This window comes from Heloderma suspectum, chromosome 2 (genome assembly GCF_057233095.1).
Source record: "Heloderma suspectum isolate Gila_16-S chromosome 2, 16-S_ref, whole genome shotgun sequence".
In the NCBI taxonomy this organism is placed as follows: domain Eukaryota; kingdom Metazoa; phylum Chordata; class Lepidosauria; order Squamata; family Helodermatidae; genus Heloderma; species Heloderma suspectum.
Genome location: NC_139459.1, coordinates 126275192 through 126301655, shown reverse-complemented (window position 1 = coordinate 126301655; position 26464 = coordinate 126275192). Strand labels below are relative to the sequence as shown.

The following is a 26464-nucleotide window of genomic DNA, read 5'->3' as shown; positions in this document are numbered from 1 at the left end:
CCAGATATTTACTGATTGATTTATTATGTTTCTATACCAGTTGCTGGGGAACATAGGCAGGAGGGTGCTGTTGCACTCATGTCCTGCCTGTGGGTTTCCCATGGGTAGCTGGTTGGCCACTGTGTGAACAGAATGCTGGACTAGCTAGACCCTTGGTCTGATTCAGCAAACTTCTTGTTGTGTTCTTATGACTGAGCAGGAACACAGGTCACAGTCATAGTTACACTATGGTAAGATGTATTGCATTTCTAATTAAATTATAGTAATCATTTCTCAGTTTGCATCTATACATATGGAAAGGTTATGCAAATCTGTGTCCTCTTTTTTTGGTGGTGCCTTTGTTCCTTTTTGATGATGCATAAATGGCCACCCTTCTATCACAACGTGTTTCTATACTTCAGTTACTGATTGATTATGTTTCTATACCAGTTGAAGCTGCAGATATGGCAGATGTGCATATTAATTAGCTACACAAGGGTCCAATTCCATTTAAATATTGTTTGCTGCCCCTGGGGGAAGTTAGGGTGGCCACGTGTCCTCTTTTACAGAGGACAGTCCTCTGTCTGAAGGATTGTGCAGTCCAAGTCTTGTTTAAAGGTAAAGAACCATCAGAAGGGAGAGCAGCAGGGGCCTTGAGGTTGCCCATCAACAGCACCTGGACAACAGACTGTGTACAAACAGAGTTGTACAAAATTCTGCATGGTGTGGAGAATGTGGATAGGAGACTTTTTTCTCCCTCTCTCACAATACTGGAACCCAGTGGGGTCATCCCATGAAGCTGATTGGTGCCAGATTCCAGACAGATAAAAGGAATAGGGATGTCAGAGAATTCTGCGACAGATCTCGGTGAGGTCGAATGCAAGTGCATTCGGCCCCCTGAAATCCATCGCAGAACAAAGCCCCTGCCTCCCCCAACCCACGAAAGTCGGGCGGGACGAAGCCCCCGCCCCCCCAACCCATGAAAGTCGCATGAAATGGAGCACTTAACTGCTCCCGTCGGCGCCGACTTGCAAATGGCGGCCGCCCTGCGGCCACCATTCACTTCTTCTTCACGGCCGTGATAGGCTACGTAAATACATACGTAGCCTATCACAGCTAACACAGGGATGCCTTTTGCATCCCTGCGGAGAACGTGATAGGCTACGTAAGTATTTACATAGCCTATCACGGCAGGCTTTAAAAAAAAAACGCGTACGCAAATGGCGGCGGCTATGGCGGCCGCCATTTGCGTTCTGTATTTTTCGCTGTTTTAGCCTACGTAAATATTTACGTAGGCTATTACAGCCAAAAAAAGGGGAACGCAAATGGCGCCCACTACGTCATTTGCGTTCCCCTTTATGGATGGATAACTTCAAGGCCCACCTCTCCCTTCTGATAGCTCTTTGTCTTTAAACTGGACTTGTTCTAGACAGCCCTTCAAATGGAGGGCACTTTTAAATGTTAACTAATCTGATTTGTGCCTCATCTTTCTACCAGGAAAGATGGCACTCAATAGTGGATTGTCCTCTGTAAAGTAGAAACACCTGGCCATCTTAGCTTCAGCAAATTGCACAAGATTTGAACACAACTTATAGTACAGGAAAATAAGTTTGCATAAAAATCCTTATGCCTCAGTTTTTTTCCTCATCGATTTGCAAGCCCAGGTCAACCTCTGGGCTTGGGTAAAGTATGCTTTCCCCTGCCCCTGACATATTTGGGCCACTTGTATTGTTCAACTGCACATGTGGGGGGCTCTTTTCAGATCTTACAATAAATACATGGAGGTCAGAATGTGAATGTGCTCCCTTCCCCCATGCACTGATATAATGTCTGGAAGGGGCTATTGTCATGGACACTCAAAAAAACCCCAAATCATCTGGCTAATTAAAGCCATTACAATCAAAGCCTTTGTAGACGATAAGGCTGTGAGGACAAAGAAAGAAGAGGAAAATGGCACTGAGAAATATCAGCAAAATAAGAGTGCCAAACAGCAGACCGAAGTTAACAATGCAAACATTTGATGGGGTATATTTCCCCACCACACACACATACACACGCACGCACTAGGGACGGGAGAACCAATGATTTCTGAGCTTGCCAAAATTCTCCCAAAATCACTCTGAAGCTTGTTTTGCCCCATTTTTGTTTTCACCTTGTTTTCAGCTCAATGTGTGCAGTTCAAACAGGAAAAGTCCACGTTACTGTGCCTATTTTTCAAAAGTGTGCACTTCCCCTCCCCCCCATAGACTAACACGTGAAAATGTGTATGTTTTGAAAAACGTGCATTTCAAAGTGTGCTTTTTAAAAAAAATCACCCTTTGAATGTGATTGCAATTTCAGGAATTTACAAACATTTCTCAGGAAAAAAAGAGCTCCTGCATATGTTCACCTTCGGCATTGCAAATGGGGCATGTTCACATAAATCAAGAACAGAAATGAAGTTCTTATGCATCCTTAACACACACACACACACACACACACACCAGAAATCTGTTCAGCTGAGTCAAATGCACAATTTGAATATTATTATTGAATAATAATATTCAATTGAATATTATTATTAATTTATATCCTACTGTTCTACTAAATGGGCAGGCCTTTATGGTGGGAGCAAGCAAATGATAGAGCATTCAGTGTAGCCCTAAGACGTAAGTGCACCTAACTTCCTTTAGGTTAGTTTTATTTCTAAGGCATCCTCGCAAAGACTCTGTGATTTATCAGCTTCATAGAAGACTTGAGACGACTCTTCTAAATCATATTATTTATATAGATTTCTCTCATGTTGTTGCCCTGGGATTCCTCAGGGCAATTTACAACATACTTTAAAAAACAGGCCATGAAAATTGCCCTATAGACAACAAACTATGCCCAGTGCTAATGAAATACCCAGCTTTTAAAAAACCAGACCATGCATGCAGTTTCTAAGCCAATTCAGTGGCAAACCCCTGTAAGATGGCATGTGAGGGAAGAGAGAATTGAGAAGAGGGGTTAGAAGGATGGCCGCTTATGCATCATCAAAAAAAGAAGAAACACCTCCAAAAAAAGAGACCAAAAGAGGACACGGATTTGCGTAACACTTGCATATGTATAGATGCAAATGGAGAACTAATTCTTATAATTTAAATAGAAACACAATGGGACTCATCATAGTTGTAAAGATTGTTGTGACCAGATGACCTGGCTGCCTGCCCAGTCTGCTGTTCAGGTGCTAACTATTGAGTGGGCCCTGCTGGCTCTCTCTTCTTATGGTTCTTTATCTTTAAAGGCACAATCCTATGCACGTTTAGACAGAGAAAAGACCTACAATTCCCAGCATTCCCCCACCAGCTGAATGCTGGAAGTTGTAGGCCTTTTCTCTGTCTAAACATGCATAGGATTGTGCCCTAAACTGGATTGGACTGGACAGCTCTTCCAATAGAGGATGCCTTCAAATAAAGGATGCTCCTCTGTAAAATAGGGCACATGACCACCCACGGGACATGGTTGGTTTCAACTGTGCCTTCATTGTTTTCAAGAACACCTTGGTTGATTTCAGAAAAGTGGTATGGAAATACTGTAAAACATAAAATGAATAGGGGTTTTATATCCAGAACATTCAATGTTAGGGTCTCCAAACTTTTAAAGCGTAGATAGTGCTTACAGCACATGCAAAGATTCACAGGGAAAAAGCAACCTCGGATGCAGGATAGCATCTCAACACCACAACTCCGATATTTATGAAATATCGGTGCAAAACCAATGCTAATTGGTATTATCCCAAATGTATGAATATGGGGTGTGCATGTGTATGAAGAAAACTTAGTATTTAATCAGGGCGAGAGGCAGTGTGGTATAGCAGTTAGTGCTGGACTAGGATTTCTGGTTCAAATCCCTGCTAGGTCATGAAGCTCACCTTGGGCCAGTCACTGTCTCACAGCTTAACCTACCTCTCAGGGTTGTTGTGAGCAATAAAGGCTGGCGACTCTGATTTCAGAGGGGCTATAAATCCATTCTGGGTTTCAGCCAGAACCAGCCAGAACTATAAAATAGGTTCAGCACCTTGGATAGATCCTTTAGAATTTTGGCTGGATCTGAATGACACCCAGAATGGATTACAGCCCCACAAAATCGGAGCCACCAACCTCCACTGGTTGTGAGGATATAAGCAGGAGGGGTGAAGAATCCTGAATACCATTGGGAACTCTGTGGAGGAAGGTGGGATAAAAATGTCATTAATAATAACCTATAGAGGGTTTTAAAAATATGAATGAATGGGAGATGTTTGCTTTCTATATATAAGAGCTAACATAGTGCAATGAATGAAGTGTCTGATTTTGACCAGGATGACACAAGGTCAAATCAAATAATTTTTGAGTATGTGAGCCACCCTGTAAGCCTTATACTGAAACATGGCACAGCAATTTTCTAAATAAGCAAATATACTTTGAAATTTTCTATGACACCCTTCAATGCAAGAAGGGCAGTGTACATACTAGAAATGTATTGGAATTAATTAAAAATAAATTCCTGTCCCTCCATGATGCTCAAAGGGTGACCTCCTGTGTTTTAGCCTAATCTACCTCACAGGGCTGTTGTGGGGATAAATTGGGATTGTCCCATGTATGCCATCCTGAATGTTTTAAAGGAGGGGAAGGATTCAGCTAGAATTAACATTTAAGGATAGTTCAGATTTTGGAATCTCTGATGATAAATAGTAGAAAATATATTATTATATTAACAAAAATTACCTACCCATTTAAGGCTGTGTGTTTGTGTGTGTAAAGAAAAATCTGTGTCTGAGCCATTTCCAATTACTGTTTTGGAAAACAAAAGGCATATATATATATATATATATATATATGGAGACAAAAGGGTTTCTGAAGGCACCAACAAGCTATAATCAGAAGGAGCAATAGAAAATATTGAATGTGTTGTTTTATGGAAATGGAATGCAAAGTGGAGTTTTATCATAACCAGTCTGAAAGGTGAAATTGCTATGTGAAGGAATAAAGGGGGATGATGAGCATTTGGCATTATTATCCATCTCCACATTTAATTATGGCATTAAATGGCCATGATTATACCTTAGCCCCAATAAGCCCCTGGATATCCTATTCATGTTGCACCACAGATGCAGCAGGGGACTAGGATGTCTGTAACTGGCCAGGCTCCAAAGGAGATAGAACAGCAACATGTCCATAACAGTTGCAGTTTAAAGTTTCTGAACCACAGTTGACGGTGCTGTTATGTATGAAGCCCCAGGGCTGATTTTTTAAACACACACACACACACACACACACACACACACACACACGAAAGCCCAAGACCAACTGGAAGAATAAAAGCAAACAAAATGACCAAGGAGTTGGAGCAACTCTACAAGGAAAGGTTACAGTGTTTGGGGGGGGGGGTAGTTTAGAAAAATGGCAAGTAAGGGCAGGGTAGTCATGATAGAAGCTTATAAAATCAGGCACCATGTGGAGAAAGTGGATAGCAAGATGCTTTTTTCCTTCCTCTCTCATAATGCTAGAACCAAGGCAGGGTCAGTCTAGGCCACGTCACTACCTGAGGTGGCCCAGGGTGGCCAGGGTAGGTAACAGCAGCAGCAGTCCTTTCATCGGCTAGAGGGCAGGCTGTGAAGGAAAGGTGGAACTTTAAGGATGTAATACTTTATGCTGGGCTTCCCCTACTTGGTCCTGTTCTAATGTTTTAGACGACAACACCCAGCATTCCTGACCATTAGCCATGCCAGCTAGGGCTGATGGGAGCTGAAGATCAAACCATCAGGAGGGCATGTGGTTGGGGAAGGCTATTATATGCACTTACTTGGGCGTAGGTCCATTGAACTCAATAGGGCTTATTTCTGAGCAGAGATGTAGTTAGGGTGCCCATTTACAAAATGCCAGAAAAGAGGAAATGCCTTGGCAAAGAGGAGGACAAAGGAGGGCACAGATTTGTATTGAATTTGCATATGCTAATTTATATGTATAGATGCCCATTTGGAAATAATTACTAGAATGTAAACAGTAATACCCCTTCATGGATCACTGCCTTGTTGTGGCGAAGGGGCTTGCGTAACTCAGTGAAGCCATAAGCTATGCCGTGCAGGGCCACCCAAGACGGACAGGTCATGGCAGAGAGTTCTGACAAAATGTGGTCCACTGGTGAAGGAAATGGCAATCCACAAAAGGGTGGGAAAAGCAATACTGGGGTACAATCTTAAAAATGATAGAATGATCTCAGTACGAATCCAAGGCAAACCATTCAACATCACAGTAATTCAAGTCTATGCCCCAACCACTGACGCCGAAGAAGCTGAGGTTGATCGGTTCTATGAAGACCTACAACACCTTCTAGAACTAACACCAAAAAAAGATGTCCTCTTCATCATAGGGGATTGGAATGCTAAAGTAGGAAGTCAAGAAATCACCGGGATAACAGGCAGGCATGGCCTTGGTGTACAAAACGAAGCAGGACAAAAGCTAATAGAGTTTTGCGAAGAGAACATGCTGATCATAGCAAACACTCTTTTCCAACAGCACAAGAGGCGACTCTACACATGGACATCACCAGATGGTCAATATCGAAATCAGATTGATTATGTCCTTTGCAGCCAAAGATGGAGAAGCTCCATACAGTCAGTAAAAACAAGACCTGGAGCTGACTGTGGCTCAGATCATGAGCTGCTTCTTGCAAAATTTTGGCTTAAATTGAAGAACGTCGGGAAAACCACTAAACCGTTCAGGTATGACCTAAATCATATCCCTGATGAATATACAGTGGAGGTGAGGAATAGATTTCAGGGATTAGACCTGATAGACAGAGTGCCTGAGGAACTATGGACGGAGGTCCGTAACATTGTTCAGGAGGCAGCAACGAAATCCATCCCAAAGAAAAAGAAATGCAAGAAAGCAAAGTGGCTGTCTGATGAGGCTTTACAAGTAGCTCACGAAAGAAGGGCAGCCAAAAGCAAGGGAGAAAGGGGAAGATATACCCAACTGAATGCAGAGTTCCAGAGAGTAGCAAGGAGAGACAAGAAGGCCTTCTTAAATGAACAATGCAAAGAAATCGAGGAAAACAACAGAATGGGAAAGACTAGAGATCTCTTCAAGAAAACTGGAGATCTCAAGGGAACGTTTTGTGAAAAGACGGGCATGATAAAGGACAAAGAAGGCAGGGACCTAACAGAAGCAGATGAGATTAAGAATAGGTGGCAAGAATACACAGAAGAACTATACAGGAAAGATCTGAATGTCCCTGATAGCCATGAGAGTGCGGTCACTGAACCTGAGCCGGACATCCTCGAGAGTGAAGTCAAGTGGGCCTTAGGAAGCATTAGTAACAACAAAGCTAGCGGAGATGACAGTATTCCAGCTGAGCTATTTAAAATCCTAAAAGATGATGCTGTTAAAGTGCTGCATTCAATATGCCAACAAATCTGGAACACTCAACAGTGGCCACAAGACTGGAAAAGGTCAGTTTACATTCCAATTCCAAAGAAGGGCAACGCCAAAGAGTGTTCAAACTACCGCACAATTGCGCTCATTTCACATGCCAGCAAGGTGATGCTCAAAATCCTACAAGCTAGGCTTCAGCAGTATGTGAACAGAGAACTACCGGAAGTACAAGCTGGGTTTCGAAGAGGCAGAGGAACTAGAGATCAAATCGCCAACATTCGCTGGATCATGGAGAAAGCAAGAGAATTCCAGAAAAACGTCTATTTCTGCTTCATTGACTACGCTAAAGCCTTTGATTGTGTGGATCACAACCAACTGTGGCAAATTCTGAAAGTGATGGGAGTACCAGACCACCTTACCTGTCTCCTGAGAAACCTGTACGAGGGTCAAGAAGCAACAGTAAGAACCAGAGATGGAACAACCAATTGGTTCAAAATTGGGAAAGGAGTACGACAAGGCTGCATATTGTCACCCTGCTTATTTAACTTATATGCAGAGTACATCATGAGAAATGCCGGGTTGGATGAATCAGAGGTCGGAATTAAGATTGCTGGGAGAATTATCAACAACCTCAGATATGCAGACGATACCACCCTAATGGCAGAAAGCGAAGAGGATCTCAAGAGCCTCTTGTTGAGAGTGAAAGAGGAGAGTGCAAAAGCTGGTTTGAAACTCAACATTAAAAAAACGAAGATCATGGCATCTGGCCCTATCACTTCCTGGCATATAGAAGGGGAAGAAATGGAAGCAGTGACAGATTTTACTTTCTTGGGCTCCAAGATCACCGCAGACGGTGACTGTAGCCATGAAATTAAAAGACGCTTGCTCCTTGGGAGGAAAGCTATGGCAAACCTAGACAGCATAGTAAGAAGCAGAGACATCTCCTTGCCGACAAAGGTCCGTCTAATCAAAGCTATGGTTTTCCCAGTAGTAATGTATGGCTGTGAGAGCTGGACTATAAGGAAGGCTGAGCGCCGAAGAATTGATGCTTTCGAACTGTGGTGCTGGAGAAGACTCTTACGAGTCCCCTGGACTGCAAGGAGGTCAAATCAGTCCATCCTAAAGGAAATCAACCCTGACTGCTCATTGGAAGGACAGATACTGAAGCTCCAATATTTTGGCCACCTAATGCGAAGAGAAAACTCCCTGGAAAAGACCCTGATGCTGGGAAAGACTGAAGGCAAAAGGAGAAGGGGACGGCAGAGGATGAGATGGCTAGATAGCATCACGGCTGCAATGAATATGAACTTGAGCACGCTCCGGGAGAGAGCGCAGGACAGGAAGGCCTGGCGTGCTATGGTCCATGGGGTCACGAAGAGTCGGACACAACTGAACGACTGAACAACAACCAACAGTAATACATCTTACCATAGTGGGCAAGACTGTGACCAGACCTGTTTGATGGGCAGCTTCAAAGCCCCTGCTGCTCTACCTTCTGATGGTTCCTTAACTGTAAACTGGACCTGGACTGGGCAGCCCTTCAAATAGAGGACTGTCCCCTGGTAGCTACTCAAAACAGAGAACTGACCTCTGTGAAGTAGGACACATGTCCTCCGTAATTGTACTGTAAGCTTTCCTGCCTGTAGCAATTGTGAGAACTGGTGGACACCAGGGAGATTGTTCCACCAGGGAGATTGTACCCCCACCCTTCCACTGAGGAGAATTTATGAACCAGGACTTAGGAAGTCCTCTGTCAAGGTCTCCAAGCTGGTTCCCTGGCATCTATCATTAGTTACACTTCAAGTAACAGCGAAGTGCCAGTTACCTAGTTGTTAACCCTAATCTGAATTAATAATACCCCTTTCCACAGCACCCTCAGAAAAGCTCTCGCCTTCAAGGTGCTCTTGAGAAGGCCTGGGCCTTCTGCCAACGGGTTTATTTCCTGAACAATCACAGTTTCCTGAAACTACCTTGCCCTCAGTGAGGGTTATGCTTTGGGGGTTGTCAACAGCTCAGCAACTTCCCTTTCCCATCTTAATTGAATAGGTTTACAGCAGCCAGGGGGGCTGTTAAAGGCAAACCACCGGTGTTACCTGGTGACTACAACAACCCCAGTCAGGTCTACAATCTGATCTCCACATCCTATTGAAGAGGAAAATGAATGTCATACCAGGTGTTGCTGGATGCTTTCAGGGGTTCCACTTTCCTGGGCTTTGACAATGTTATTTGTTTTCTTTCTCCAATAGCACTGGCTGCCTTTGCTATTCTGTCCTCTATCGTACACCCTCATCTTCCAAAGAGCCCCACCGTTCCAGAGAAATGGGAAACACTTATTGTGGCACAGATTGAAAGGAGGCAGACAATTCTCCTTGGGAGATTAAAAAAAGAAGAAGCAAGCGTAGATATGAAAGGAGTAGTTTTAAAGCATTCTGCTGATAGCAGACTGGTTGGGAGCAGTTCAATGTGTGATGTGTTAAGTCATTTCACCTCCTTTCTGAGTAAACTGAGGGACAAGCTACATTATTACCTGGAAGACATAGCTAGCAGCTATGTCTGTCTGTCTTTCTTTCTTTTCCTAAAATATGTCCAGGGTCCCTGATCTGGATTGGGACCCTAGCATAGGGGGATAAGGGATCTTTCCCCCTGCTGTAGTCACAATCAGGATGCCTGTAATTTTCATTGCCCAAAAATGATCCATTGTACAACATCTCTAAAAATAGTACTGTTGACATTAAGGCTGCAATCCTATACACATTTACTTGGGAGTAGATCTCATTGAACTTAATGGGAATTATTTCCGAGTAGACCTGCATAGGATTGCACTGTAAGTTTTGTTTAGAAGTCCCAGCTTCACATCTCACTCTTAGCCGTCAGCTCTCTAGGTGGCCTTAAGCAAGCCACCCTTTGGACAGCCTCCGTCTGCCTCCTCCGATTTGCACTATGGGAAGAATGTTGAACCATTTTTGTAAGGATTACTGAGATAATATGTCTGTGAGGGTTATTTATTTATTTACTTCATCAGTATACCTCCCAGTTAACAATGTCCTTGTCGAGGTTAAAAACCATTAAAACAATCCACAGAAGTCCTACAGATCAAATGGAATACAAAACCAACTACAGTAGAAAACGAATTAAAAAAATGAAACCAGCAACAGCAAAACATGAAAACAGTAAAGCTAAAAGCACTGACAACCTTAACATGCCTGGGAAAATAACAAGGTCTTCACCTGGTGCTGAAAAGTTCATAATGTGAGAACCAGATGAGCCTCTCTAATTGTGGTTCCATGAGTGGGGTGCCACCACAGAAAAGGCTCATCCTAGTAGCCACTCATTGTATGTCATTACTAAGACCATGCTAACCATCATAATTATGCATTCGTTTTTAGTGCTTTTAGGCTGCAAATCTATGTATGTTTAGACAGACAAAAGTACTACAACTCCCCTGGTTGGGGAATGCTGGGAGTTGTAGGACTTTTGTCTGTCTAAACATGCATAGGATTGTGCCCTTAAGCATAGAAAGAGCCTTACATGTATTTCCACAGTGCTGCTTGGGTAGGTTAGACCTGAGCAGTATCAATTCATACATGGATGCCCAATAAGAAAGGATTCAAATCTGGGCCTCCCATGTTCAGTACTCAGTACTCTTCATGCGGAGTGTAAATGTGGACTAAATTAAGCTACCAAATGTTCCATTATGAGATCTGATCCAGAAGTAATTCTTTATTGGCTGCTGTGCTAGAGGTTAGTTCATGAACATTTTCTCTTTGCCCTTTACCACTGTAAATTGCTGTGAAGCAGAACTGTGCCAAAAGTACTCCTTCGCATTTGAATTTGTTTTTGCTGGGTTTTTTGTTGATCAGTTTGACATGTTCTTCTGCATCAGGCCTCAAATTATGGCTCCAAAGACCTTTGGCATATAATTTGGTCTGTTGCTGAAGGGTTTTTTTTTAATTGGTTGGGGCTGTTCATTTCTTTTATTGTGTGTGTTTTTAAAAATCATGTGTTGTGTTAATTAAGATTTTGTTAATAATCTGTATTTTATCATTAGCTGCCATTTTTTGGTGGAAAAAAGAGACACAGATAAAATAAGGAAAGAAAGGAATAGTGCGGGGGGACTCAAAATGAATTCCACAAGCCCCAACTTCTGATGTCCCTGTTTTAGCAAAATTATGTTCCTGTGACAGTCTTCTAAAACAGTAGCTTAGGATGGGGTGGGGAGGTCCTCCAGTAAGACAAGCACTGCCATGTTCAACTGCATTTTTTAATAGCATGGACAATACTGTCATGACCTATGCCTTATGGCATAGTGTGGTTGTACATCCTAATTGACAGAGGAGCAGTCCTCTATCTGAAGGTGTCCTCTGGTTGCCGGGCTCTCCAGTCCAAGATAAAGAACCATACAAAGGGAGAATAGCAGAGGCCTTGAAGTTGCCCATCCACAGTTAGCACCTGGAGAGCAGACTGAGCAGGCACACAGGTCACCTGGCCACAGTCTCCCTCACTATGGTAAGGTATATAGCATTCCTATTTAAATTATAGTAATTATTTCTCAATTTGTATCTATGCATATGCAAGAGTTATCCAAATCTGTGTCCTCTTTTGTCCTCTTTTTTGGTTATGCCTGTCCTCTTTTTTTTTTATGATGCATAAGTAACCACCATACTATTACATTGTTGATAAAGCAAATACTCTGTTTGGAAGAAGGGATTCCTTATTTGGTAAATAGGTCTCTATTCTCCAAAGGATGTGTTTCTGGTGTGAAAACTGCACATGGCAAACGCTTGGCATGGCATTATGATAAAGTGAAGAATTTTTTCTCATGCATACCAATGTTGCCTATCAGAGAGAAAATGTCATAACTCAGTTGCTTCTGGTGTTTTTGGCATAGGAAGAAGGAAAAACAGAAAAAAGGAAAGAAAGAAATGTAAACCAGTCTGATGGAAGTGCAATGAAGCCAGCACTCTGGAGAGTTTACAGCCCCAGGCTATAACACTGCATGGTTTATTATGGGATACTCTGTCTTTAAATATGATGTCCAAACATGAACAAAAAGAGACCTGGTAGGGCAGCTTTGATGTCCTTGGAAACAACTTTACATTTCCAGCTCATGATTTTAAAATGCTGGCTTGGATCCAGTGTTTGCTGTTATCATTAATTTAATTTTAATCATTAAAATGCTGTTTCATTAAAGTTGATGGCCTACTTATGTCAAGAGTGGTGAAGGAGGAGGGAACCTCATTCAAGCATTGTTCTCTGAATATGTTTCCAAAATGCTTTGAAAAGTAAGAGGCGGGATTTCTGTACTTATCTGTATTTAGGGATTGTGCTGGATTCGAAGGGTACTGTATACCAAATCTGTTGATGAAATATGCATATATATATATATATATATATATATATTGCAATCTTTCTTTCTGGATGATCAGAAACATTGTTCCTGTGTGGACATCCTTGTGTGAGAAGAACAGGGACTGATCCTAAATGCAAGCAGAGGGTGACCAGAAATCTACAGGTGTGCCTGTTACAATTTAAATAAGTTTCAAGCAAGAATGTTTATATAATCTGTTTTTGCCAGATTCCTCCATGGATTTTGAGGTTTTGTTTAATTGATTATGTTTACAAGAGTAGAACTCAAAATGTTGAATTCCATAGTTCTTCTGGAGGTATGTTTTAAGAATTTTGCAAGACAAAACAAACACACGTTTCTTTTACCTATTTGTTAGAAAATATTTTAAAATGTCTTATTATTTATCAGAATTGGGCAGCTGAATTATATCACATGTGCACATGCACGCACACACTTTAAAAACTGGGAACAGTGTTTTGTTTCGAATTACTTTTTATTTCTTTCCCATTTTTTAAAACCTTCCCACAAGAGCAAGAACAATGGATTTTTTAATTTTCGTTTTTGGCTTTTAAAATTAGTGAGTTAGGTCCAGACTTAGTCATTGTTACAGTAGATCCACTGAAATGAATGGGACCTAAGGTAGTCACTCTGTAAAAATGTGTGTTCCTCTGTAGATGTTCTACTGCTGTTCATTACAATGGCAACTCCACAGTGACTGGCAAAGGAGCTATTTTTTAATGGCAACAGCTATTTTGAATTTTCCCAAATTTGAAAAGAACCTCAGAACAGGGCTTTCTGGAGAGAAAAAACAAATGGTGGCTGCTCCAACTCTCCCCCTCCCCAAGTCATTTCACCCCTGAAATGCAGCCAAAGCAAAATAGCTAATTTCAAGGTGGGTAAAATGGCTAAGAATGGCCCTTGTCAATTCAGTACAGTCCTCGATAGAGCCTTTTCTAATGTAGCACCCAGGTTGTGGAACTCTTTTGAGAGAGATTCATTTGGCTCCTCTCTTTTAAACTTCAGCTGAGTAAGTAAGATGTTTTTATTTCACCAAGCTCAGGTTTTGTGGGTTAATCTGTTATTTCCCTGCTTTCATGCTTGAATTGTTTATCCTGCTCTTGTTTTATTGTAATTGATTTTATTTGTTTGTTTATTTATTATGAACATTTATATACTGCCTTATTTGCTAAAAAGCCATCAAGGCAGTGTACAACAATTTAAAACAATGAAACGATTTAAAACAATTTTAGAAATGTAGATTGTCATATTTTATGTTTTATTAACTTTTTCTAAACTACTTTGAGTTAATTTATAAAGAAAAGTGGGGTATAACTGTCCAGGCAGATAAATAAATACATATCACCAGTGGCACGAGCTACATTGAGGGTGGCAAAAACAGACAATGTCAACCACTCCTAGTTTTGTATGCATGTGTTGTGTCTGCCATCTGCCCACAATGCTCCAGAACAATGCTAAATGGGGGCATCCTGGAAGAAACAAAATGGCAGCCACCACGAGCTCTTCAAAAAATGGCTCTTCAAAAAATGCCCCCCCCTGAAATTTAGTACTCAAATGAAACAAATGCAAATTAACAAAAAAAAAATCAAAACAAAATAAATGTAAAGAAACAAAACACAAAGTGAGCTAGGCTTTGGGCAACAAGAACAATGGGAATTCAAAAGCATTCCCCCCTCCCCTTGTAGACAGATAGATGCCACTCCCTCCTCTGTTTTCCCCCAGTTCCTGCAAGGAAATATGACCAGGACATTTACAGCAAGGCAATAACCAGGATGTTTACAATGCCCCTGGCAAGCGGCCACACATGGCTGGTGAGCTGTGTTCATAGATATGTTTTTGCTAAGACATGCTGTGCATAGCAGTTGATGCTTCACTCATACAGAGGTGCTAGCTGGAAATCTGCTTGATGATGAAAAAGCAAGATATGACCTTTATAATAAATGGGTAAATCAAAGGATTTGGTGTGGCCTTAATTAGGACCAAAACACTGCATGACTGCAGTACTTGTGAATTAAGGAGACGTTATGAAATTCTCATGAGGAAAATCACATCCCAGGTTCAAGTAATATTTACTCGAAAGTAAATCCTATTGATTTCAGTGGAGCTTATGCCCAAGCAAGATTGCTCGGGATTGCAGCTTTAGGGTACAGAGAAGTACAAATAAGCATTTTCTGTTCTCATAACCAAAATCAACCAAACTCGATTGAAACCAAACTCACGAGTCAGTGGTGAAAGGCACTGTAGTTTATATTAAACTCTGTTGCTCTGCAAGACTCTGGTACTTAATTGTAAATAATAAGGTTGCCCTTTTCTGAAATACTTAATTTCCATGGTCTTTCATTATTTGGCTAACTTAAAAGGTATACATGGTTTCTCAAAGCAATGATCAAGGCTAGAGATTCTCTCCACCCCCAAATCATCCATTGCAGAAGTACAAGTAATTATTTATACAACAGATAATTATTTATAAAACAAATGATGCTCCATCCTAAGAAAAACAATTCTGGCTTTCACATGTCATCTTTTATTTAGAACAAGAGTGGGCATTCTTTTTTTCTGTCAAGGACTGCATTCTCTCAGAGATAATCTGCCAGGGGCCATATGCTGCTGGTGGATGAAGTCAGATTCTGCAATGGGTTGAGACAGAGTCAAAAGTGGGCAGGGCTACCCTTCCCCCTCCTCTCTTTTTCTCTGACATCACCTTCTCTCCACCTCTCTCTCACCCCATCCCCTTCTCTCCCTTTTCCTCTCCACTCAGTGGGCTGCCAGGGAAAAGATAAATCACTCTTGACAGAGATCTGAACTGCTCACTTCCAGAAGGACTTCGAAATTAGTCTGAGGACTAAAACACTGTATGATTGCAGTAGTTTCCCACCTCTTATTTAAGAAGAGGCTTTAGCCCAGTGGTAGAGTGCATGCTTTGATGCAGAAAGTCCCAAATTCAATCCTTGTTATCTTTAACTAAAAGAACTCAGTGGAGTCAGGAGAAACCTTCACCTGATACCTTGGAGAATCATTGGACCTTTTCACACATAACGCTAAGACAGGATGTAATGTTACATGCATGAGCTTCTGTACCCCCACTTCCCTCTCCTCCCCCTCTGTAACTGGTAAGAGGAATAAACTATAATCAAAAGTCTGGGAGCAACCACTGAGAAGGCCGTCTCTTGCATCACCACCAAACATGTCTCTGATGGTGGCGGTAATGAGAGAAGGGCCTCTCCAGAAGTTCTTAAGAACCAGGCAGGCTTATATTGGAGAAAGCATTTCAGGTAGCCTGGTTCCAAGCTGTATAGGGCTTTATAGGTCATAACCAGCACTTTGAATTCTGCCCAGAAACAGACTGGTAGCTAGTGAAGCTGTTTGTAACAAGGGAAACACGTGCTCCCTGTAACTGGCCCTGGTCAACAGTCTGGCCAGAGCACTCTGGGCTAACTGAAGTTTCTGAACAGTTTTCAAAGGCAGCCCCACGCAGAGTGCATTGCCGTAGTCCAAACAGGTTGTAACTGAGGCATGCACGACCATGGCCAGATCAGCCATCTCTAGGAATGGGTGCAGTTGGTGCACTAGCCTCAGATGCGCAAACTTCCTTTTGGCCACCGCCGAGACCTGGGCATCCAGGTTCAGGACTGAGTCCAAGAGTACATACAAACTGTGAACCTGAGTCTTCAGGGTGTGTGTAACCCCATCCAGGACATGTTGAGTCCCTATTCCCTGATCTGCCTTTCATCTAACCAGGGGCACCTCTGTCTTGTCTGGATTAAGCTTCAATTTGTTGACCCTCATCCAGTCCATTACCAACATCAGGCACCAAATTAGAACTAGAGTGGATCCTTGGATCTTGATAGAAAGGAGTGAGAGAGTTGGGTGTCATCAACATACTGATGGCACTGAACCCCCAAATGCCAGACAACCTCTTCCAGTCATTTCATGTATATGTTAAATAGCATGGGGGACAAGATGCAACCCTGAGGGACACCACAGCATCAGACATGAATCCCCTCACACCACCTTCTGAAATCACCCCTCTAAGAAGGACAAGGGCCACTATATAACAGTGTTTTCCAAGTCTCATCTCAGACAGATGCTTCAGAACGACACTATGTTTGATGGTATTGAAAGCTGCTGAGAGGTCTGGCAGAACCAACTTATGAAGCTTGAACAGTCCATTACATTGGCTTTCACCAGTGTTTCATAGAACCCAGGAGTTTCTGAGTTGTAGCAGGGATGGGGAGAATTTGTCCAGCATGCATTGTCATGTAAATTTACCTAATTTCACACTTTGGAACCAATATGCGAACTGAAACTCAGCTATCCTTCAAAATTTGCACTTCCCTGAATTTTGCAAGAGAATTTTCCAATACAAAATGTGTACAAAAATGAGTATATTGGAGGAAAGTGCACACAAATTAGAGAATTGTGAAAGCAATATAAAAAAAGGATATTAAGAAAATTGTTTGCAAAAATGTGTATATTAGGCAACATTGTATACAAAAATCCATGTATTAGGAGAAATGCACACACACGCATTTTCATAAGAACTTCAAAAAAACCCCTCAAAACTTTGGGATGAACCAAATTTAGAATTGAAAAAATGAGAGACTAAGAAAGACCGAAATTGATAGATTGGTCCACCCCTAGTTATCCATGAGCTGAGTTTGCTAGATCCAAACAAAGCATTTTGCAACCTCAACTGAGATCTTTTACAACAGGGGTCCCCAACTTTTTTTGACCTGTGGGCGCATTTGGAATCCTGACAAAGTGCCATGTGCACCAGTGACAAAATGGCCACCATGGGGTGTGTGGCTACTCACAAAATGGCCACCATGGGGGGGGGGGTCAGGTCAGAAAGGAGTTGGGTGGGCAAGCTCTCCCACCCTGGAGGCATTCAAGACAAGGCTGGACAGCCATCTGTCAGGGATGCTCTGACTTGGATTCCTGCATTGAGCAGGGAGTTGGACTCGATGGTCTTACAGGCCCCTTCCAACCCCACTATTCTATGATTCCATGATTCTAAGCAGGGCTCTGGCTTCCCTACTCCCCCATAAAAGGCCTCTGCCACTGCGCACTGCAAAACAAACAAATGAGTCTGGGTGGAACAGCCAGCAAGCCCAGAAACCTAGCACGCAGAATAAACAAAAACATTGCAGACATGTGAGCGAGCACAAGGCAAAATCCTTAACGGTGTATGTGCTCCCCACATGCACCATGTAACATCCAGAGTGTCACAGCAAACACAAGGCAGGCAGCCATGGGGAAGAATGGGAAATGCCCCTGCATCGCCACCACCCCAAACGCAAACGCCTGGAGGTAAAGCAAAGCAGGCAAATGAGTGAATGGCTGGAAATTCCATCGCTTTACCCCCCACCCAACAAACAAACAGAAGAGCACAGAGGACAAGCACCGCACCTCCTAAGTCCTAACACACAAAAACAGAGGGTTGGAGACCAAGCATCATCCCCCTTACCTCCCAAAATGCAGATAGGAGAGCAAGCAGGAAATTCCCTCCCTTTGCCTGTACTTCCTTCTCAGATGGAAGAGACCCCCGCCCACTTGGTCCCGTCCCTGTACTGCCGGTTTACAGTCGAGGGGAACACTTACCTTCCCCTTCCAACACGGCCACCCACCACTCACGCCCACTCCTAGCGGGCACAGAATGGGAGGAAGGACACCGGTTTGTAACCTATTGCTTTGGCCAATGAGAGATCAAGGGGGCATGTCAAAACAGCAAGTTGAGGTCCATAGACTTAAAATTATAGAGAAACCAGGTCCATAGAACTAAAATTATAGAGCAACCAGGAAGTTAGGAGACACGCCTTGTATAGATAGAAATCACCATGCGGGTGCAATTAAAGCCCTCGAGGGAGCACCTGCATCCTTGGAAGCCCTGTTGGGGACCCCTGCTTTACAAGCTTGCTAGATCCAAGTAAGCCACCATTTAGTTTTGCTGCATTTAACAAAACCACTAGGCATCTTTGCAAATAATTTGGCTTGTGGTTTAAAATACAATTCAACCCTTTTGCAAGCTAAGGAGTAGATATTTCCAGGTATGGGGGGGGGGAACCCTTTGCTTATTCTGATACATCTAGCAAATGGTACATTATGTCTTACTATTATAAATGGGCTTGTTTTGTGGTCTGAACCTCGTTCTTCTCTAAAATGTGTAGGTGACAAGGATTTTATGATGATAGCACACAACATGGCAAGAGCTTTGCAAAGTGCAATGCAACTGAAATAGTCCTGGCACTTACTGGAAGCACAATATTAACTAGGCATTTAAAAAGGTACATTTTGACCTACTGGCTCCCTATGGTAAATTGGGGCAAGAATCATGGTGTGAAACATTAGCTGAATCGGCTGCATAAGGAAGCGAAGAAAAGTCAAGATGACATTGCTTCAGTGGACAATATTCTTTATTAATGGCTGTTCCACATTATAAAAGAAAACTATAATCATGATAAAATAAAACTTATCAAAGCTGTGATTTAATGTCTGTGAAGGGATTTAAGATACCCTAAAGGGTGTACAGTAAAAAATTCTACTGCAATTTACCCAAACATAAATCTGATGTAACCTCATTCATTTTAACCAAGATGTTTCAAATCAGCTCCAGTAGAAAAGAAAGCTGCCTTCCTCATTATAAAGGTGTGCATGCCTTGATTTCAAAAAATATATTTAATATCTCCATAAATATAAAATCATCTCTAGTAAATGCACTTTATTTTTGTTTGTTTGTTTGGTATTTTTGCTCCAGTCTTCAAACATGTTCCCAGAAGCAGCTTGCAAAATTTCAACATAAAATAAATATTAGAAATATATAATAACAAGCTACACACACATCCATTCAAAATGGGCAGCATGAAACAGTAAGTAGACTGAAACAGTTCAAATTAAAAAGCCTGGAGCTAAACTGACATCAAGATGGGGTTGGGGCTCAGTTTCTCTCTGAGGAGAGTATTCCAGTGTTGTAGTAAAACTGCTGAGAAGACCCTTTCTCTGGAAGCCACCAACACACCTGGCAAAGGAACCTAGAAGGAGGTTTCTGCTGAAGATAGTAATATCTCTGTGGAGAACCACCATAATATCAGCATGCAGCCATGTGACTCTCCGCAAAGAGAGAGTCCCAAAGACAACATGCCTTATACTGAGTCAGACCATTGATGCATCTAGCTTAATATTGCCTACAGTGACCGGCAGCAGTTCTCCAAGATTTCAGGCAGGGTCCCCACCCCACCCACCCTGGCTCTACATTGAGATGCTGGTGATTGAACCTGGGACCCTCTGCATGAAAAGCATGTGAACTACCACTGAGTGATGGATCTTTCCATAGTTTGCCAAGCATCACAGAAGACTCAGATGTACGAAGGTTCTCTCACTTCATGCTGGGTGGAAGAGACAGAATCCCCCCTCCCCAAATTCTTCAGTACCTGTAGAGAATCTGGTGGAAGGCAGGGGTTAGTCTATCACTTCATGGGGTTTGGAAATCCTTGAAAGCACTGAGAATCTGATTCTACCTTTCTTGGGATGGGGTGGAGCCAATGGGACCATGGATAATGAGGGGCTACCAAATTTGTGGGCCCCATTTAAATGCAGCATGACAATGATGCCAATTTTGAGAGAACATCTGATGTTCTTTTATGACAGTATGAGTCACTAGCAGATTTGCTGGAGTCATGGTGGGTTTTAGAATGGAGACCACAAAAACATTCTGGTTTCAGAGAAGTGATGAAACTGCAATACTCACCCCAGTTTCATTGTAGTGGATTTTAGGGGGAAATCTACTTTGAATTCCCATTCTTAGTCCCCCATCTTACTCTACTAGTGTAGCCTTTTATTCCCGTGCATGTCCTTTTAGGAAATTCTTTTTTGAAATTAATAAAGACATGGTCTGGAGGCAGCCACCTTGCTGAAGCTAAGCAGGTCTGGGCCTGCTCAGTGCTTGGAGGGGAGACCACCTGGGAACCACACGTAGCCACCTTGAGTTCCACAATGGAAGAAAGGTGGGATAAAAATGTAATAAAATAAATAAACAATAAACAATAAACAGACTTCTCTGTGCATACCAATGTAGCCTGCCCCAGTTAGATGAGTAGGCCCCTGGAAGAGGCTGTGATTGCTTTGAGGAAGTGTGACAACTCTCTCTCTCTCTCTCTCTCTCTCTCTCTCTCTCTCTCATTCTATTAACATAACTGCTGACAATTTCTTTCAAGGAAGTGCACTGGAATAAATGAATGCTACTTTTCCATTTAGGATGATTTAAGTCCTTCATGTATGTCATGATTTTAATGCCAGGCACGCAAGTCGCAAGAATGAGTAAGGTTGTATGTATGCTGGAGGTGAAGAAAGCAACTTACTTTTTTGAAAAATACTTCAGCCTTGAACTAACTTTATGAGGCCACTGGTCTATGTTATTAGATGACAGAATTATTAGGTATATTTCTCGCTTGCCTGTCTCATTTGGGCAACAGGCCATTGTAAAAATGGAACTGCCAGCAGATTGGATAGCAATCTTAATCATAGCATTTGGGTGCAGTTCAACATTCCCATTTATGTTTGGCAAATATTCTTAATCAGTCTCTCCAGAGCAAGTAACCTTTGAAGAATATTTTCCCCTTGAATCTTATTAATTGGGTATTTACTCTAACAAATTGGTGCAGTAATTCAATATGGTGGCTGCATCTCTCAAAGCTAAGCTAAAGTACTTGAACGAAAGCTGTTTAGCCCCACTGACATCAGTGAGATAAACAACTTTTTAACTCAAACATTCCAAGTTAGTGGACTGGACTTTGGAATGTAATATGAAAATAAGACCCAAGTATGATGGGGGTGGGGAAAGAGACAGAGCGGGGAAGAACAGGTACATTTTTACTGGGTCCAGTTTGCAAGCCCACAAGAGGAACAAATTGAGGCTAAATTGTAGGTCATGCTTGAGGATGTTTTTGCAAATTTATTTCCTTGGACCTAGAATTCCATATGGGGGTGTCCTTAACTTACACAATCCTGTGAGATTTGCTGGAGCCAGTCAGAATCAATGTTAGAACAGAATAAGCAAAATACTGAATGGTGAGTCGTGAACTTAGGCCATCCTTTGTAACAGAAAAAGGGAGAAGATTGCTTCAGCAAGTCGGAGGGAAAGTCGGCGGGGGGGGGGCGGAGAGAGAGAGAGAGAGCATTTACATGAAACTCTGGGACTTTTAGAGAGAGAGGAAAAAAACACATGAAACTCTGGGACTTGAAGTTTGAGAGACAGGGAGAAGTGTGCCCTCACTTTGCTTCAAGAACTATAGCTCCCAGAGTTCCTTAGCTCCTCTTGGCATTTCCTGCGCACAGGCAGGAGGAGCCAACAGAAAATGGCAGCTGACTGGGCGCAGGTGGGAGGGACAAGCAACAAAATAACCGAGGACATTGAGATCCCAGTGGGGGTCAGCACTGCTGATTGGTTTTACAGGTCACACAATATACATGAATAAATGAGTTAGGACTTTGACCTCCAGAGTGCAAAGAAGAACTAACACTAGTTCCCCAGGGACAGGGAACAGCATCCGATTGGCATTTGTCACTTGTGTATTGTTAATGTACATCAAGACTGTAACATTTTATTGATTAACCACTTTTAAAAAGGCATTTTAATTGACTAAAAAAGGTCCCCCCAGTTAATCAGGCAGCAGATTAAAATTGAAGCAAAAAAATAAATAAAACCAAGTGACTAGCGAGTGCTTAGAAAAGCTGCAGTAATATCTTAAAAGAGGCATTTTCCCTTTTCAAACATATTTCTTTGTGTCTAGTAGAGGTGTGCATCCACAAGATTTGGTTCAGACATCTCTGAGATCTGTCCAAATCAGCCCAATTCAGTTCAGGATTCAGGATTTGGTCAAATTTGAAGCACAACCCTAGTATCAAGAGTTCCATGTGGGGTGTTTTGAGCTTGGAAAAACATGTGAGCTATGTCTTTTCTAAGACAATGCCTGCTATGACTAGGGATGCATGGATTTTGTAAAATCCATTCTGTCTGTGTTTCACGGATTGCTAGGTGCTTTCATTCCATTGTCCGCTCATTGATGGAAAGGTCTTTTTTTCTAATTTCCCAAATTTGTGTAAATTTGCACTCCTGACAATGCGCAAATCTCCCCAAAACGCATATTTTCATGCTTTAGCCTCTGGGGGAAATGCCCATTTTTGGACAGTTTTTTTAACTTTATGCATATTTCTACAACTAAATTTGTATAAATTTCTGGAAAGTTAAAGAAAAAGAACCTGCATGTCTGCAGAATCCATGTGACTCAGAAAAAGCCAGTCTGCTGTAGATTCCATGGGTCGAATTCATAGAAAACTGAACTCATTTGATTCCTTTCTGGATTTCTCCAACATCCCTAGCTATGACACATACATGCAACATCAAAAGACAAATAAAGTATGCACCTTGCTTTCAAACTACTGTTTTTACCCATATGCATATGTATGCAAATTTAATCCAGAAAGGCAAATGAGAAGGCACATATAGTAAGGAAATGAAAGGAGGAAACCTGCAGGTACATGAGAGGAAAAAATGTTTTATTAAGGTCAGTGAATTTTCAAGCAAATTCTTTTTCAGGGACGCTTTTAAATGACAATCGTCAACCGGATGTCAAACCACAGTTGCAACAAATTGTCATAGAAGTTTGATACCAGGTTGAAAATTGTCATTTAAGAATGCCCTTAAGGAAGAACTCCGTTTAGAACATGTTTGGCTTAATAAAACCACTTTTTTTCCTCATGCTATTTGAAGTTTCTTCCATTCCTTTTCCTGCAAGTTTAATTCATCAATGAATTGACTATAACTCATTTAACTGAGTTATGTATTTTTGGTAAAAGATCAGTGATTTCATATTTGAGTTCTTTAAAAACCCTTGGTGGCAGCAAACCGGAAACTTATGCAGATAGGCCAACATGAATGGTTTTTATAATTAATATAATGTGTTTTATTTGATTTTAATTTTTGTGAACCACCCAGAGAGCTTCGGCTATGGGGCAGTATAGAAATATAATAAATGAAATGAAACACTGATATGCTAGTCACGCTATGAGTGAATGAGCTGGAGCATCCCAGTCTAGCTGCTGCTTCTGGAACATCTTCAAGGGTAGTCCTGCAAGTTCATTACTGTATTCAGTATGAGAAGATCAGTGTATGGATGTCAGTGGCCAGTTCCCCTATCCTCAAGGAGTGGGGCACAGCGGGCACAGCACAGTTTTAAAGAACTCAAATATGAAATCACTGATCTTTTACCAAAAATACATAACTCAGTCTAACCTAGTAAAAGGCACTCCTGGAAACAGCTGCCACCTAAGACTCCAGAAGCCAAGCTGAGTCCAGGAGCATCCCCAGACTTTATACATGGTCCTTCAAGGTGAGTGTGACCCCATGGAGTACAGGCTGCTGACTCAACATACCACCATTACAGCATGTAAAATTATCAGCCTAGCCTTGTGAAGCCGTAGAAGACAAAATGCAATCAGTGCCAACAGATAAAGCATCTTAGGGCACAATCCTATGCAGGGCTGAGCGGCGGTAGGGAGGCTGCCGTATGACACATTGGATGTGTCATACAGGCATTTCCGCACCCCCTGCCCCGGAACGCCCCTAGACACGCCCCTTTTTGGCCACTCTGCGTTCCTCTTGTGAGCGCGGGGCATGGGGCTTTTCTGCGCTGCCTGCGAGGCAGCATGGAAGTGGGGGGAGGTCGGATCTCTGGGAACCGACCTCGGAGTGTGGGCTGCAAGGTCGGTTCCTGGAAAACCAGATATCCTATGGCTGGATAGCCACTGACTAGCAGCCATAGGATTGCTACCTTAGGGTGGAATCTTATTCAGATAGGCGACCGCCTCTGAACTCTGAGGAGATTGTCTATCCAAAGCAGGGCAGGAGAAGCACGGAGGGGATCATTCCCTCCGTGCTTCTCCTGCTCTGCATTTTCAGCTGATTGCGGCTGTCTAGCTGCAGGAGGGCTGAGTGTGGGAGGAGGCTGCTGTACGACACATTGGATGTGTCATACAGGCATTTCTCCCCACCCCAGAATGCCCCTACACATGCCCCTTTTCGGCCACTCCACACTCCTCTTGCAAGTACAGAGGATGCGGCTCTTGTGTGCTGCTTCCCAGGCAGCGTGGAAGTGGGGGAGGTCGGTTCCTGGAAAATCAGATATCTATGGCTGTCTAGCCACTGTCTAGCAGCCATAGGATTGCTTCCTTAGTGTGCTAGTTGCATTTTCATATTTGGTTCTCTACTGTGGCCCTATTTTTTGTTCTTAAAAACAATGTCCTTTCCTAAACTAGTGCATGAAAAAGAAAGCTACCTAGAACTTTCCACTAGCTCATTCTACATAAGATATAGAACAACACTCTATGTTTCTGAGAAGGTTTTATAGCCAGTCAGTGATTTAAAGCAGCCTTCCCCAGCCTGGTATCCTCTGGGTGTTTTGGACTATGCTGGGCTTGATGAAGCCAAGGCTGGAGTTAAAATTGCTGGAAGAAACATTAACAATCTCAGATATGCAGATGATACCACTTTGACAGCTGAAAGCGAGGAGGAGCTGAGGAACCTCATGACGAAGGTGAAAGAAGAAAGTGCAAAAGCTGGCTTTCAGTTAAACCTCAAAAAAACCAAGATTATGGTGCAACCAGCTTGACTGATAACTGGCAAATAGAGGGAGAAAACGTGGAGGCAGTGACAGACTTTGTCTTTCTAGGCGCCAAGATTACTGCGGACGCTGACTGCTGCCAGGAAATCAGAAGACGTTTACTTCTTGGGAGGAGAGCAATGACAAATCTTGATAAAATAGTGAAGAGCAGAGACATCACACTGACAACAAAGGTATTTTGTTAAAGCAATGGTATTCCCCATAGTAACTTATGGCTGCGAGAGCTGGACCATAAGGAAGGCTGAGGGAAAGAAGATAGATGCTCTTGAACTGTGGTGTTGGAGGAAAATTCTGAGAGTACCTTGGACTGCAAGAAGATCAAACCAATCCATCCTCCAGGAAATAAAGCCAGACTGCTCACTTGAGGGAAGGATATCAAAGGCAAAACTGAAGTACTTTGGCCACATCATGAGAAGACAGGATACCCTGGAGAAGATGCTGATGCTAGGGAAAGTGGAAGGCAAAAGGAAGAGGGGCTGACCAAGGGCAAGATGGATGGATGATATACTGGATGTGACGGACTCAACCTTGGGGAAGCTGGGGGTGGCGACGGCCGACAGGAAGCTCTGGCGTGGGCTGGTCCATGAAGTCATGAAGAGTCGGAAACAACTGAATGAATAAACAGCAACAAAGCCATGCTGGCTGAGGCTGATGGGAGCTGAAGACCAAAACATATGGAGGGCACCAGGTTGAAGAAGGCTAATTGACAGCATTACTGGCCAATAGCTTTCCTTTTGGGAAGCTATGATTCTTTCGTATACCATGTGCTATTTCTTAATGGCAGCATCTACTGCAAGGTTGCTATGGATATTAAATTGAGAATTCTGGCCAAAGAAAAATCTCAATAAATCACTAGGCAATTGCATTGATTCTGTGACTGTCATTCACTTGTCTCCAGCTCCATGGAGCTCAAGGTAGGATTCTCTCACATATTAGCAGGAGCACTAGCCCATCTTTATCCAAGTGCTTGAGAGTGACAGCTTAATTTTGCAGAAACGGCTCCCGTGTACAGCACAACAAAGACAAGGGGAATAATGCATTTCTTTATTACTCGTCTCCCTATGGTAAAG

General features: G+C 42.5%; 1 protein-coding gene across 7 annotated transcripts in view; it reads right to left on the bottom strand.

Moving 5' to 3' along the window:
• LOC146352719 (uncharacterized) overlaps window positions 1-18420 on the bottom strand; it is a 41386-nt gene extending 22966 nt beyond the window's left edge. For 2 of the 7 annotated variants that reach the window (XR_014787374.1, XR_014787376.1), the window contains exon 1: window positions 18322-18358. The gene's annotated coding sequence lies outside the window, so the exon portion shown is untranslated. Of the gene's footprint in view, window positions 1-18187; window positions 18262-18321 lie in introns of those variants that run through there. The other 5 variants (XR_014787375.1, XM_084832157.1, XM_084832158.1 and 2 more) reach the window with 5 other exon arrangements.
• Window positions 18421-26464: the final 8044 nt, after the last annotated feature.